The 15,988-nt window shown below is 40.1% G+C and overlaps 1 protein-coding gene across 3 annotated transcripts in view; it reads left to right on the forward strand.

The window, feature by feature from the left end:
* Art1 (arginine methyltransferase 1) overlaps positions 1 to 15,988 on the forward strand; it is a 128,954-nt gene that overhangs the window by 44,755 nt on the left and 68,211 nt on the right. The window lies entirely within an intron of this gene.

A 15,988-nucleotide genomic window follows, 5' to 3' on the forward strand; every position in this document is an offset into this window, starting at 1 on the left:
TATTAGCTACGCTTATGTTCATAAAAAACAAAACACCTTGGAGGACAGGGCTTGTTCATTAGTATGTTCTGCAGAAACTATTAGCATTTCGGCCATCCATAGGTGGGCCGGCGTAAGATTGCACACGACAGCTGCCAACAGTGTTGGTCACACTGCAGGGGCACACGAAGCGATGTTGTAGCCGCAACAGCTGATTGCACGACACGTGAGCTTTTAAAAATATGGAAGAAGTTATTTTCATGTCATCGCGATGATACACAATACAAATGAAATCGGCCGATAAAAATCAAACTTTCAACACACCGATTAAGTTTATAAAAGACTAGCTGATGAACCCGTGCTTTGCTACGGAATTCTACATTGTATACAGAATTCTAGGTTAGGTATTGTACACGTTGTGAGCAAAATTGTCTTAAATTGTATAGCTCTTAATGTTACCCTAGAAACGCGATGGGAGGTCACCAAACATCTTTCCTCATATGAAGACTGAGGAACTTTTCACTGTAATGGTAGACCCAATTTCATACCATCAGTCACAATCAGGTTGGGATGTTTTCATTATAATGCCTTTTTACATCCTCAGAAAGACAGTGGTTTTCCCAACTGAAATGAACATACAATGACGTCAATAGGAATGGCGCGATTAAAAGCAATGCTTTCATATTACGAAATACTCGTTCAAAATTAAACACCACACATTTTCCTCACTTTCAACGAACAGGACTACGCTGCCTATCTAACAGTCCAAAGTTCCAGATCTGGAATGACCAAACCGCAGACAGCCGTGATCTGTGAACACTCTTCGGCTTTCTTCGGCAGGGAAAGGGTCGAATAGTGGAGATTCCCAGGGCAAAAAATATGCCCAATTACTATTCTGTTTCCTAGGAGTACCCGATGAGTGGGAAACTTCAATTCACTACACTGGCGGCGGAAAAATCTATCTGACTTGAAGGCAAATTTTTCCTCCAAGCCAGAAGAGTAAACCCCCTCTTCACTGCTAGATTGGAATAAATTTAATAAAAGTGAAGAGAAAGAAGCTTTTCTTAAGAAACGGCTCTTTTCAGAGCTGAATTTTGAGTTATTTAGTGAATATTGTGGTGCTATAATTTGGAAAAGGCCTAAATTGTTATTCTAGACCAGGCCATACTACTACTACTACTACTACTACTACTAAGTAAGGCTCTGCCTTAAGTATGCACACTGCTCATTCAAAACAGAGCATCAGAGTAGGGATCGAATAACTGAAATTCTATGATGATCCAGTGTGTTACGTACCAGCTGTATCAGAATATGTATGAACCAGAGGAATGGCATGCTAAAGAAGAAAGTTTTCTAACTCCCCGGCTATTTCCCGCCAATATTCAGCCAGGCTGTTTACGCAGCAGTAATCCCATCTATCGGAGTTGAGTCAGTATAAGAGACAAAGAACATCACAACAAACAATGGTCAGTGTAATGTTATTGTTGATCAATGTTATGCACTTTCGATATTATAGGCCTTCACATTTCCTTTTTTTTTTTTTTTTGCTTACGTCGCACCGACACAGATAGGTCTTATGGCGATGATGAGATAGGAGTGGCCTAGGAAGTGGAACAAAGCGGCCGTGGCCTTAACTAAGGTACAGCCCCGGTATTTGCCTGGTGTGAAAATGGAACCAAGGAAAACCATCTTCCGGGCTGCCGACAGTGGGGCTCGAACCCAATATCTCCCGATTACTGGATACTGGCCGCACTTAAGCGACTGCAGCTATCGAGCTCGGTCCTTCACATTTCGTTTTATACCCACTTTGAAATACCACTCTTATCATAGTCGGTACGGTAAAACTGAATAAAAGATAAATGATCAGAAATTGTATTCTCTATAACTTTTTTATATAGTACTTTTCTGTAGGACCAATAACATTGGTATTTAAAAATTACATTTTAGGCGCTTTCCCCTAAACTACAATTTCATCCAGGATGAATAAAATTGTTTATAGCTTAGACTGTAGTTTCGTATTCCCCTACTCTATATACCGATTTTCATTAAATTCTGTTAACCCGTTTTCTTGTGGCTCGGCATTGATATGGACTAAGCAACAAAAATACAAATTCATGAACATCTGTGTTATCATAGCCGGTATGGTAAAAATGTATCAGGTATATATGGTCGGAAATTTAATTCTCTATAACTTTGGTTGTGTAGTGTTTATCGATACGGCAACTAATAATATCAATATTTGAGAATTACATTTAGGCCCTCCCCTAAACTACCATTTCACTCAGCGTGAATAAAATTATTCATAGGCTAGATTGTAGCGATGTACTCCTAGACTTTGCATACCAATTTTTAGGACTACTAAAAACGTAAATATTTGAAAATTCAATTTTAGGCCTTCCCCTAAACTACCATTTCTATCAGCGTGAATAAAATTATTTATGGCCTAGATTGTAGCGACTTATTCCCCGACTTTGCATACCGATTTTCATTAAATTCTCTTTGGCCGTTTTCTAGTGATGCGTGTACATACAGACAGAAATTACGGAAAAGTAATAAATGCATTTTCTGGTTACTGTGGACATGACCAATGCAGAAATACCATTCTTTTCAAATTCTGAGCAATGTACAGACAAAACTCTTATTTTATTTATAAAAGATTTCATCACATTTCATAAAATTTAAGAAAATTCAGAAACCTAATTTTCATACTTGATTCATACAGGTAGAGACCCTATACCCTCCAGATCACTGCTATCATTACCATCGCCTTCGTTGTTATTGTCATCATCGTCTAGGCAGATCATCAACTCCTGACAGTCACTGTTGATGCCATGTATTGCCATTGCCAAGTTAATGAATGTTACGACATGGCTAACTTTCTTCCTTCACAAAGCCGCATCCATTCGAGCAATACTCTCCCGGAACAGTCCTTCCACTTCAGTAATTGTGAAGGACTTGTTATTAGCGCGTACGTAATGTTTTAGTTCACCCCATACCGTACCGGTACCAACTCAATGAGATTGAAGTGACAGTGGTACGGTGGCAACCTAATAACCTCGTGCCCTCGTTCCTTCGCTACCTCGTCGACTGACTTAGTAATACACATATGAGCTGGGATATTTCTTTCCTGCAGCCATTCCACTAACAGTTTTTTACGGGCGCTCGAAGTAGGGGTCTTGTCCATTATTACGGAGTGGTAAGGTGCATTGTCCATAACGACAAAAGGGACTTTGAGCTGTAATAATCTTATACGTGTCTTCTTATTGTTCAGCCTGAAAAGAATTAATTCCTGTTACAGGAGATAGCTTAATTCGTTTCTTTCCCGGAGAGCGGTGAAACAAGTCCCTACTTTCGGCCCCGTTTCCGCTACTGCTATGTTCCCCAGTCCCTTTTTCCTTCTGTTCCTGGAGATGAACACCTGTCTGAATAGCAGTGCCACGAACCTACTACGCTGGCATAGCAGGGGGAGAGGTGATACTCCCACGTGGCGCGTCCCAGGTGGCGGATAGTGGGGGGGGGGGCTATTAACCGGTTTGCCGGCGGACTTGAGGGAAATAAAATACCTCTCGTGGACCAAACACATAACCCCCTGTGGGTGGGGGGAATCAGACGAGGAATACACCCACGGAATCCCCTGGCTGCCGTAAGAGGCGACTAAAAGGGGCGACCAAGGGATGATTGTATTAGAACCATGAAACTACTTGCAGACGTGCCAACACTCCCGATCTAAACGGGAGACTCTAGATTTTTCATCATTCTTCCCGATCTCCCGATAGGCGGGACCGATCTCCTGATTTTCAGAACAGTTTAAGTAATTTTCGTATTATTTCAAACTCTCACGCGTTTCTTCATCCTATCGATATATGGCTGAGTGTGGCTGATCAATAGTAGTTCTAATAATAACAACCAGATGGCAGTACGAGGTACGGTGGCCAGTCATGTGCTCCTCGTTTGTCTATAATACAGTCATCAAATAGCTTAATAATAGGAAATGGAAGTCGCAAGCGAGTAACCTCTCAGAAGTAGCACGCCATAGACGTCTACCCGGGGCAGGACCGGCATAAGTGCTCGTGTTACGTCACGTAGTAGTGTTTCTTAATTGTATGTCTTAATATGCAGTGTTTAAAAGCCCTTATAAGGAAGAGTTTCCGTGTTTCATTGAATCCTGGTAGGGACGAACGTTTACATTCTGTACTATATGTAGGTGTGATTTTTCAGTTGTGCATGGCGGGAGGTGCAATATACTCAAACATACGCAAACGAAAAACATCAAGGAGTGTGTCCTGTGTGTAGAAAGGAACCAGAAACTGAACTTTTCATGTAAAAACCGAGATGTAAATACTGTGACGAGTGCCGAGGCTTTATTTACGTCATTTATCTTAGAACATAACCTGCCTGTAAATTGTGCCGACCACGCGAGACCTTTGTTTCGCAAAGTGTTTCCTGGTTCGGAGATCGCTAAATGATATGGGTGTGCCAGAACGAAAACAGTGGCTATCATTATAGAAATGTGCATGGAAGAAAGGTTGAAAACTGTATCATATTTGCAGGTGAATGCATTTTCTGTTGCTACTGATGGTAGCAATAAAAGCGATTTGAAAATACAGTTGAACCTGACTTATACGTATACCAAGGGGAAGAGAAAAAACTAATTGTAACTCGGAATTACTTAGAAATCAATCTTACACAATACATCACATTTTTACTGAAAAACCAATGGAATAGACCTACATGTGTAAATCCTTGCAAATAATAAATATATTAAGACAGAAAATATTTTCTGAACTTGGTCCAGCCTTAAAGAAATCAGGTAGGTTGGCTTGTTGCACGTTTCTTGCATTAAAAGTATAAACCTCCTTTTGCAAACTTAGTAGTGAATTCAAAACATTTTTACTACAACTTTTCACACTGATGTAACGCCTACACACATCGATTGCACTTAACCCTTCTCTCAGGTCTGGTGTTTCAAGGGTGGCGTGCCAGATGCGACCGTGCCGCTAGCGACCGCATAATCTGTAACAGTGCCGGATGCGAGCGGCGTTGACAAACAAATTGTCATTTGATAAGTTGTGTCATCACCCAAGATAAGATAAGCTAAACGAAGTGCAATGCCATTTCAATAAGTCGTATAAGCAGCTACTGCCCCTAATTTACATAACACCTGGGGGAAACTCGTTTTACAACACGAAACATTGTGATGCGTTTGTCTTTTCCCACCGGGTGAGTTGGCCATGCGGTTAGAGGCGCGCGGCCCTGAGGTTGCATCCGGGAGATAGTGGGTTCGAATCCCACTGTCGGCAGCCCTGAAGATCGCTTTCCGTGTTTTCCCATTTTCACACCAGGCAAATGCCGGGCTGTACTTTAATTAAGACCAGGGCCGCTTCTTTCCCATTCCTAGCCCTTTCCTATCCCATCGTCGCCTTAAGACCTGTCTGTGTCGGTGCGACGTAATGCCACTAGCAATTAAAAAGATCCTAATTCTCTGAAATTATTTACGACTTAGGCCTATGTACTTATGTCCTATTAGTACCAGGAGTGTCCGAGGACGTGTTCGGCTTGCCTGGTACAGGTCTTTCTACCTGACGCCCTTGGGCGGCCTACGCGTCTGTATGTGGGATTATGATAATAAAGAAGGGAGAGATGAAACCCGATTTCGGCACTTAGCCTGCTCCTCTCGAATAATACCAAAGGGTCTGCTCAATGCTTTACGTCGCCATCCGACGGCCGAATCACCATCAGCAGCATCATATCCCCTCACTCCATTTGAACACTGCGAAAAGGTTTGGATTTGAATCCCGGCTTTTGGCATGCAATCTAGTGATAAGAAACTGTCTACCACCAACTTTTCAACCCTGCCAGCCAACATTCTGATGGTGAATTTTTTTTTCATCCATACTAAGTGGCTCAGACGGTTGAGATGCTGGTCTTCTGACTCCAACTTGGCAGGTTCGATCCTGGCTCAGTCCGGTGGTATTCGAATGTGCTCAAATACGCCAGCTTTGTGTCGGTGGATTTACTGGCATGTAAAATAAGACTTGCGGGACTAAATTCCGGCACCTTGGCGTCTCCTTTAACCATAAAAGTAGTTACTAGGACGTAAAGCCAGCAACATTATTATATTTTTCTTTTGACCAACGGCACTCGAACCTGCTAACAACGGTGTCAGACTTTATTTTAGAAAAGACCAAGTTAGGTACTTACAAGCAATCTGCCACTTGGTGACAGCCCTTAATGCAGATCAATTGTATGCGATTGATGGGTCGCATGCGGCACGATGCTTTTCCGCTCGGTCGCCATTGGCACGATAATGGCCGGGTCGCATCTGGCACGTAATCGTTTTCAAGTTTCAAGTCATTATCTCCATCACTGTCACTATCGCTTGTAGCTGGTCCATCACCACCGCGTTATTGGCATACATCAGCAATAATCTCTTCATCCGGTAGTTCTCCACATACAGCCAGATTATCATCGAAATGCACAAAAGTCAGATCAAATATTAGATGGATGGCTTTTCCGGCGTTTGCTCTATTAACCAGCGTTTCGTCTTAGGTCTGACACTAGACTCTTCAGAGTGGGATGTGTCAGACCCTACCCACTGACGCTGGGGTGTATGCAGGTGAACTTATCAGAAGCTTATTTATGAAGCACAGTCTGATAACTGCATACGGGAGATAAAACTCCACAATGGAATTAATGCCCGCCTAGCAATTCCAAATGGAAATTCTAAGTTCCCTGAAGGGAATTAGATTCTTTTTCACTAATAGAGCATATAAAAAATCAGATCAAATATTAGATGGATGGCTTTTCCGGCGTTTGCTCTATTAACCAGCGTTTCGTCTTAGGTCTGACACTAGACTCTTCAGAGTGGGATGTGTCAGACCCTACCCACTGACGCTGGGGTGTATGCAGGTGAACTTATCAGAAGCTTATTTATGAAGCACAGTCTGATAACTGCATACGGGAGATAAAACTCCACAATGGAATTAATGCCCGCCTAGCAATTCCAAATGGAAATTCTAAGTTCCCTGAAGGGAATTAGATTCTTTTTCACCAATAGAGCATATAAAAAATCAGATCAAATATTAGATGGATGGCTTTTCCGGCGTTTGCTCTATTAACCAGCGTTTCGTCTTAGGTCTGACACTAGACTCTTCAGAGTGGGATGTGTCAGACCCTACCCACTGACGCTGGGGTGTATGCAGGTGAACTTATCAGAAGCTTATTTATGAAGCACAGTCTGATAACTGCATACGGGAGATAAAACTCCACAATGGAATTAATGCCCGCCTAGCAATTCCAAATGGAAATTCTAAGTTCCCTGAAGGGAATTAGATTCTTTTTCACCAATAGAGCATATAAAAAATCAGATCAAATATTATATGCTCTATTGGTGAAAAAGAATCTAATTCCCTTCAGGGAACTTAGAATTTCCATTTGGAATTGCTAGGCGGGCATTAATTCCATTGTGGAGTTTTATCTCCCGTATGCAGTTATCAGACTGTGCTTCATAAATAAGCTTCTGATAAGTTCACCTGCATACACCCCAGCGTCAGTGGGTAGGGTCTGACACATCCCACTCTGAAGAGTCTAGTGTCAGACCTAAGACGAAACGCTGGTTAATAGAGCAAACGCCGGAAAAGCCATCCATCTAATATTTGATCTGATTTTTTATATGCTCTATTGGTGAAAAAGAATCTAATTCCCTTCAGGGAACTTAGAATTTCCATTTGGAATTGCTAGGCGGGCATTAATTCCATTGTGGAGTTTTATCTCCCGTATGCAGTTATCAGACTGTGCTTCATAAATAAGCTTCTGATAAGTTCACCTGCATACACCCCAGCGTCAGTGGGTAGGGTCTGACACATCCCACTCTGAAGAGTCTAGTGTCAGACCTAAGACGAAACGCTGGTTAATAGAGCAAACGCCGGAAAAGCCATCCATCTAATATTTGATCTGATTTTTTATATGCTCTATTGGTGAAAAAGAATCTAATTCCCTTCAGGGAACTTAGAATTTCCATGCACAAAAGTATCGAATTCCAAACCCTCCAGTAGCGTTAGCTCATTGCCAGACAAAACTTCGTCCCCATAATCATTAGAGGCAGCTTCTTCTAGTAAAACTTTGCTCAAACGGTTGCTGATTGTGGAGGATGACACCTGCTTCCAGGCAGCCGAAATGTCCATGGCTTGTAGCAAATTAATGAAGAGAGGTTCATTTCCTGCATCACTCAGTGTTATTAAATGTTGAACCAGCATATTTTCTATAATGCACTTTGAAATTTGCAATGATGCCTAAATCAAGCGATTGTAGAACACTGGTACTGTTAGGAGGGAAAAATTCCACTCGGACATTCTCCAGAACGATTTGAGATGGATGTGTTGCACATCGATCCATAAGAAGAAGGATCTTCTTGTGTTTCTTTTTCATTTTAATGTCCAGTTTTTTCAAGCACTGTTCCATTAGACGCATAGTCATCCAAGAATTTCTGTTGGATTCATATTCCGTAGGTTTTGTTTTCGCACCCTTAAAACACCTTGGATTCTTCGATTTTCCTATCGCAAATGGAGGAAGTTTGTCAGATCCATCTACATTGGTGACGAGAAGTACTGTTACACGAGGTTTACTTTTCTTCTCTCCATGGAATGAGTAACCTTTTTCAGCTAATGTTTTACTAGGAAGGAGATTGCAGAATAGGCCGGTCTCATCACAGTTGTAGATGTTTGGAGACTGATCATCGCTTACTATACCCGACAGAACCTCTTCTTTCCAGTGTTGCACTGTGACGTCGTCCACAGCTTTTGAGTCACCACTGATTGTTCTCCCTGTGATTCCATGATGATCTTTAAATCCTTGCAACCATCCTGATGAAGCCTTGAAATCAGCAGTGATACTCATAATTTTAGCTAAATCTATCACTTTTGCGTTCAGCATGTCGCCGCTAATTGGTAGAGCTGCAGCCCACTTTAGCTGGAACCGTGTGAAAAGTGCTTTCTTCAAATCTACGTACCTTCCTTCTTGCTGCGCTTTGCTGATTTTGAACCTTGTTTTAAGAACTCATCCAAAATAGCGTTTCTTTTACTGACGACGGTACATAGCGTGGTATAAGCAATCCCTAAGTTTGAAGCAATTTCAGTTTTGGTTTTGTGCGGATTAGCATCCAGTTCTCGTATAAATTTTACTTTTTCATCTAGGGTATAACTTTTCCTTTTTCTGTTCTCCATAGCTAATCGAAAGCAACTGTTCAACAGTAAACACCAGATACCGGCACCGTGGACATTTTACTTCTCCATTGTTCCCACGAAAGAAGTTCTGATATTCAAACAAATTTACTGTATTTTCTTTTGTTTCTGCACCGAAACTGCCCACTTTGCTTGTAATGTGTGTTTGGCGGCATTGTGAAGGTCAAAAGCGACGAAGGTAGAGGAGGAGTGAGATGGAGAGCGAAAGGGACTCTCTCGATTGGCCTTTGTTAAGCCGCCAGTAAACAAGGGTCAACAATGTCACTCGGCGAAACTCTTTGTCTTCTGTTTCAGCACCAAAACCCGACCGCTCTACTTCCGCCTACGCCGACAAAGAGGAATCTTCGTAAATACAGTAGTTTCCTTTTAAAAAGAACGTGCTCATTACAATAACGCAAAACTCAGTTATATTTCACTGACACTTAATATGTATAACAGCGAATTACTTATAAACGGATTCCGTATAAATATGGTTTAATTAACACGCGTTTAAATTACATTTTGCTGGGATCTAAAGAAAATTACATACAAATACGAATTACGCAGAACTGAGTTACGTATAAAACAGGTTCAACTGTACATCCTATTGTTGTAACATTTTTTAGGCCTGAACTCAATGAAATTCAGAGTTGTCTACCGTCTGTGCCTAATTTAGAATGGGATTCTACTGGAGCTAACAATGCCAATCTTTTGCTCTCAACGTTTCAGGAATTCCACATTCCATTAAAAAACTGCCTAGTTCTTGGTGCTGATAATGCTCCAGTAATGTTAGGATTAAGGAATGGTGTGGCAGGAAGTTTGAAGCGGGAATATAATAACATAATCATCGTAGGCTGCTCTTGTCACCTAATTAATCTTGCTGCAGAGAAGGGTGCGGCGTGCTTACATGTAAATATAGATGAAAGTATAATTGATATATTTTATTATCTGGAAAGGAGTGCAAAGAGGAAAGAAAGGTTCAGAGTATTTCAGACTTCACACAACACAGAGATCAGGAAAATTCTGAAGCGTGTGCCTACTCGATGGTTATCACTAAGAAGGTGTTTTAGATAGGATTTTGCTGCAGTGGGACCCTTTGGTACTTTATTCAGGAGCAAAATTGTGAGTAAGGATTCTCAGATAGGAACTTTGAAGACAAAATTCCTAAGCATAGGATACCTGCCAACTTTCCCGATTTAGGCGGGAGACTCTCGATTTTCGACAGTTTTTCCCGCCTCCCGATTATTCTATTATTTCTCCCAATTTTAGTGTATTTTTTTGTGAACTTCAAACATTTGTTTTCAAATTCCGCCATTGCAGCTTGTTTACGCAAGTGGCCGGAAGTCCTTCGCTCACTGGCCGCTTTCAAACGAAATGTCTACGTTTATTAATGTGAGAAATGTGCGCGAATGTGCAATGTTTATTGAAACCTGTATATCGCGACTTATATTTTTCGTCAAACTCTCGTTCTCGCGTGCTATGTTCGTGTTCTTTCACATTAGTGTAGTCGATTGTAGACTAGTCGCTAGATATGGAGTCCTTTTTAGTAATTTAGTGATAGAATTTCAATGATAGCGACTAGTGACTTTTCTAGAGATTTTAGAAGCCATTTGGAGACAATTCTGACTAATTTTAATTTATCACAGTATAAATAAAATAAGTGTGTCTGTACATTGCTCAGAATTTATAAAGAATGGTATTTCTGTACCGGCCGTGACCACAGTAACAAGGAGAAATGCCCGTTTTAATTTTCTGTAATGTCTATCTGTATGTATGTACCCGCATCACGAGGAAACAGCTGAAGAGAATTGAATGAAAATTGGTATATAAAGTCGGGAAACAAGTCGCTACAATCTAGGCCATAATAATAATTGTGTTCACACTGAGTGAAATGGTAGTTTAGGTGAAGGCCTAAAATTTAATTCTCACATATTTATGATGTTATTGGTCCAATTGAAAAATATTACATAATTAAAGTTATATATTATTAAATTGCCTATCATTTATGTCTTATACATTTTTACCGTATCAGCTATAATAACAGAGATAATGAAGTTGGATTTTTGTTGCTAAGTCCACATCAGTGCCGAGGTGCGAGAAAATGGGTGAACAGAATTTAATGAAAATCTGTGTGTAAAGTTGGAGAATAAGGAACTACAGTCTACACTATAAATAATTTTATTCACCCTGTTCGAAATGGTAGTTATGGGGAAGGTGCCAAAGAATTTTAATTACGGTAACTTACCTATCTGATTGGTCATATCGAAAAGTATTACATAACAAAAGTTATAGAGAGTACAATTTCTGATTATTTATGTCTTAAAGATAAAAATTTCATTGTTCCGTATTGAAAGTACTGGCTATAATAACATTGTGAAGATGATTATAAGAATGAGAAAAGTCGTGAAGAAACGATCGCTTGAATAATAACACAAGAGGTACTCATAAAAGAAGGGAGGACTCACTTTACATTACATGCTATCACAAAGTCAGAAGAAAACTAAATGTGAAGGCCTGCAATATAGATAGCTCATAAAATTGATCAACAATAACATTACATTGACCATGGTTTGTTGTGATGTGCTTTGTGTATTCTGCTACTATTTATCTCCGAAAGATGGGATTACTGCTGCGTACTTGGTATAACAGCCTGCCTGAATATTGGCGGGAAGTAGCTGCGGGGTTAGATCTCTCTCTTCTTTAGCATGTCATTCCTCTGGCTCATAAATTCCTACTGGTACGTAACACACTTGATCGTCATAGTATTCCAGCTATTCAATCCCTATTCTGAGGCAGTGATTGGAATGAGCAGTATGCACACTTCCATGGAATAACCCTGAACCTACTATGTTGGTGTAGCAGGGGGAGGGGGGTAGAGGTAATACTACCACGTGGCGCGTTGCAGGTGGCGGTTAGGAGGATCCTAACCGGCTTGCCGGTGGACAAGTGCGAGATAAAATAGCTCTGGGGGATGCCGGTGAAGAATACACCCACGGTATCCCCTGCCTCTTGTAAAAGGCGACTAAAAGGGGCGACCTAGGAATGTTTGAATTAGAACCATGAGACTACTTATAATTAGTACCAACACGCTGGGTTGCTTTTACTTACGCATAGTACCACTATGTTAGGTACACAATAGATTTGTGATTAGTAGCGACAGTGCATGAATCAGGGTGAGTTTTACAGTACCTGTGATTATTACCACTCTTATGAGTGACACCCTGGGTCTGCCTTGCCTATGATTAGTAGCCACTATGTGAGGAACACCACATTTTGAATTCTGGTCAGTTGATGATTTTGAACTTTTAAATTGTCATTACATTTCGTCTCATTTTGTACCATTAGGGGCCGATGACCTAGGTGTTAGTTCCCTTTAAACAACGGGCATCATCTTAAATGGAATAATGACACGAGGAGTGTTCGCGGTAGTCTGTGACCTGGTCAGTCTAGCTCTGGAACTTTGAACTTTTAGATCGACACTTTGGTACTTTTCTTTAAAAGTGAGGAAATGTGGTGTTTTTCATTTTATTGGATATTTCATATGGCAGCATTACTTTTAATCGTGACATTTGTACTGACGTCATTGTAATGACCTATGTTGACTTCAGTTGGGAAAATTATAAGGACAGTCTTTCTGAGAATTCTGTAGTGAAGCATGGGTACATCAGCTAGTTATTAGATACGAATAGTGTTGCGCTTCGCAAAATCGTGTGGGCGCTTGATGCAATATATTAATCTATGCATTTGCTACGTAATGGCATTTAAGTGCATGACCAATTCACACGTGTGGAACATGAGTTCATACTATTTTTGGAAGGCTTGTCAGAGACCGATCATCTCACTCACATACTTCCTGTGAGGTGATAAGATATGTGTAATTTTTAGCCTTGTAGCCTCGTTATAGCAATAGTCAGGCTTCGAGACAATAAGTGTTAGAAATATATCATTGTATTGTATTGCGCAAGACATGTAGAATACACTGTTCGACCAATTGTATCCCCTGATTTTTGGTTTTGTAAAGTTGGCAGGTATGGCATAGTCTTAAGTGCAGATGTGTGTTGTTTTTCTGAAAAGGTGAAGCATTGTCAAAATTTCACAACAATCCTCAGTTAAAAGGAAAACTCAGTCTTCAGTTTCACTCACAAAAAAAAAAAATGAAACTACTGATGACGCTAAGAGCCATGCTTTGTCACGTTAAGAACAACTGTTCGTGGTTCCTTTCATCAAATTTACATAAATCTTTTTGCCTTTTTTTCTCAAGTTTTATGGATATCTTTGAGAATCCAAACATAGGTCTTCAGTCAAGTATGACGAACATCCACTAACTGAGGTCAGTTTTGGAAGTACAAAGGGCACTGGGAAAGTTTTGCAATACACAAAAACGGTTGGCTGGACAGACCTGTTATGGCGAGGGATGAAAAGGGGTGAAAACCGGTCTAGAAGACAGCAAGGCGTGACCTTCACACCAGTTGTTACCAAGCGGTGGGATTGAAAACAAGTTAAGAGGTCAGTGTGGTCTAAAGGTGAATATCGTGCAATTATCTACAACAACTTTGCTCGTGGATTAACTGTTGACCAGTGCCTGGAGGAAATGACTCCTGTGCTGGGGAATGACTGTCCACATCGGACAACAAGTGTATTGAGTGTGGTGGATTTTATTTTGAAAAAGTCTAAAGCGTTCACTCGCATTGCAAAACTTTCCTAGTGCCCTTTGTACTATTGAAGAATGTGATGGCAAGGTTTGTGAAACCACACGTTATTAAAAGCTCCTCCTCTCTCCTTGATGTAGATTATCATACTCCAGCAAATCAAAAGAATGATTGTGATTTGATGATAGGGAACTCAGCGTTTGTTTTGGTTAACACTTTGAAGTCTGAGGAAATGTACGTATTCTTTAAGTCTGTTAGAAAATGTTTCTCTTCATCATGTGACTACATGGTACACAAATTTCCATTCGAAGATGTTTTAATTAATGCCGAAGTTGCAAATATTTCTGGTATAAGTAAGGCATCATTTTCTAGCCTTAGATTTTTCATTAACAACTTTCCAAACATTCTGACTAGTGAAACGGAACATTTAGATAAAGAAACTGATATTCTGCACTCCCAGTTCTGTAACTTTCAGCTCGAAAAAAACAAGCTTGACAAAAGGAAGAATTGATGTTCATTGGGCATTGGTAGGTCAGATGAAATCAGCTGATGGTGTACTTAAATATGACAGACTCTCTAAGGTAATGCTTGCTATTTTATCAATTCTACACAGCAATGCAGAATGTGAAAGGTTGTTTTGCAGAGTCACAAAGACAAAAATACAGTTCTGGTCCTCGCTGTCTGAACAAACTTTGGAGAAACTTTTAATCTTAAAATCAGTTCAGCAAGGCAAGTGCTTTGAGCAAAAATTTAGTTCAGAGTTTCTGAAGAGGGCTGAGTCAGCTACGGGTGTTTTGAACAACAGTTAGTCATAATGTGATCAGCATGTTGAGTGATGAGAAGTCACATATTCCTGAAGTTTCAGGTCTGTCCAGTATTTAGTATTCATATATAAATAACTACCTGTTACCCATGGCTTCGCTCGTGATGATTTTGTAAGTTATAAAAATTAATTTTTCTTCAGTACTGCACTAAGACATCATCTGAAAATCCATAAAGTATAAGAACTCACCAAAAAATTGCATTTCATTTACCCTAGAACATTTTTGTAAACCACGTTTGTGTCATTGCCTTTTAACTATTCCCAACCCCAGCCATCGCCCGAAATTAAACACCGATTAAAAACTACAACAAACCACTGCAGATGACGCAAAAAGGGGAAGGCCTCACAAAAACCCCTCCATTGGCAACACATAATACTGACTGAAAGGCGACACCATCGCCATTACTTTAAGAACAAACACACCAATTAAAATTAACACCCAGCCACTCAATACACAAAAATGAATAAATTATATCCCTATACACAAACAACACACTACACTAATATAAAATATAACATCAACACATATACAACCATAATTGTTAAATATCAAATACAGCAAGAAAAAGAACTCTAAAAACTGAAAATGAAAAGATATATTACAGTGAATCTGATTGGAATATATATGTCACACAAACAACACACTACAGGACTACCAAATGTAACAACAACACATAACACAACTAGAAAATTGTTAAATAATAAAACATCAAAACTCAAAAATGAAAAGTAAAGACAATATTACGATGAATTGATTAGAATATATGACACTACGATAAAACACATTACACTCCTCAAAATGTCACAAATACACAAAACAAAAATTGAAAAATGTAAAACAGCATCAAGCAAGAACTCACAGTGGAAGTGTAATAATATAAATAATTTGAAATTAATATACTAATAATGATCAATTCAGCAAGAGCAAAAACTCTAAAAGAAGATAACATAATACAACATAATAATGTAAATATTGTAAATATGTATCTCAAAAAGCTTCAATAAACGGGGGATAGCCGGGCGGGCGCGGTGTGGGACTCACACTGAGCGACGCCTTGTTGAGAAATCTACACGCCAGTAAACACCTTGACTAACAGCATAAAGCACGTGTGCCATAGCACACTTTCAATAACAAACAAAACTCACAAAACCAACCTATTCACCGGCCAAAGAGTCCCTAGTAGGACTGGTGGCACTGGTGGCCCGCTCCCAAACTGGTAGAGTGAAATAACAGTCAGCAGCAGCAACCAAGCTACTGGCCAAGCTAAATCTGGAACATGCGACATGGAACTCTACCTGTGAGAAACAGTCTTTTAAGT

Source organism: Anabrus simplex, chromosome 1 (assembly GCF_040414725.1).
Source record: "Anabrus simplex isolate iqAnaSimp1 chromosome 1, ASM4041472v1, whole genome shotgun sequence".
NCBI lineage: Eukaryota > Metazoa > Arthropoda > Insecta > Orthoptera > Tettigoniidae > Anabrus > Anabrus simplex.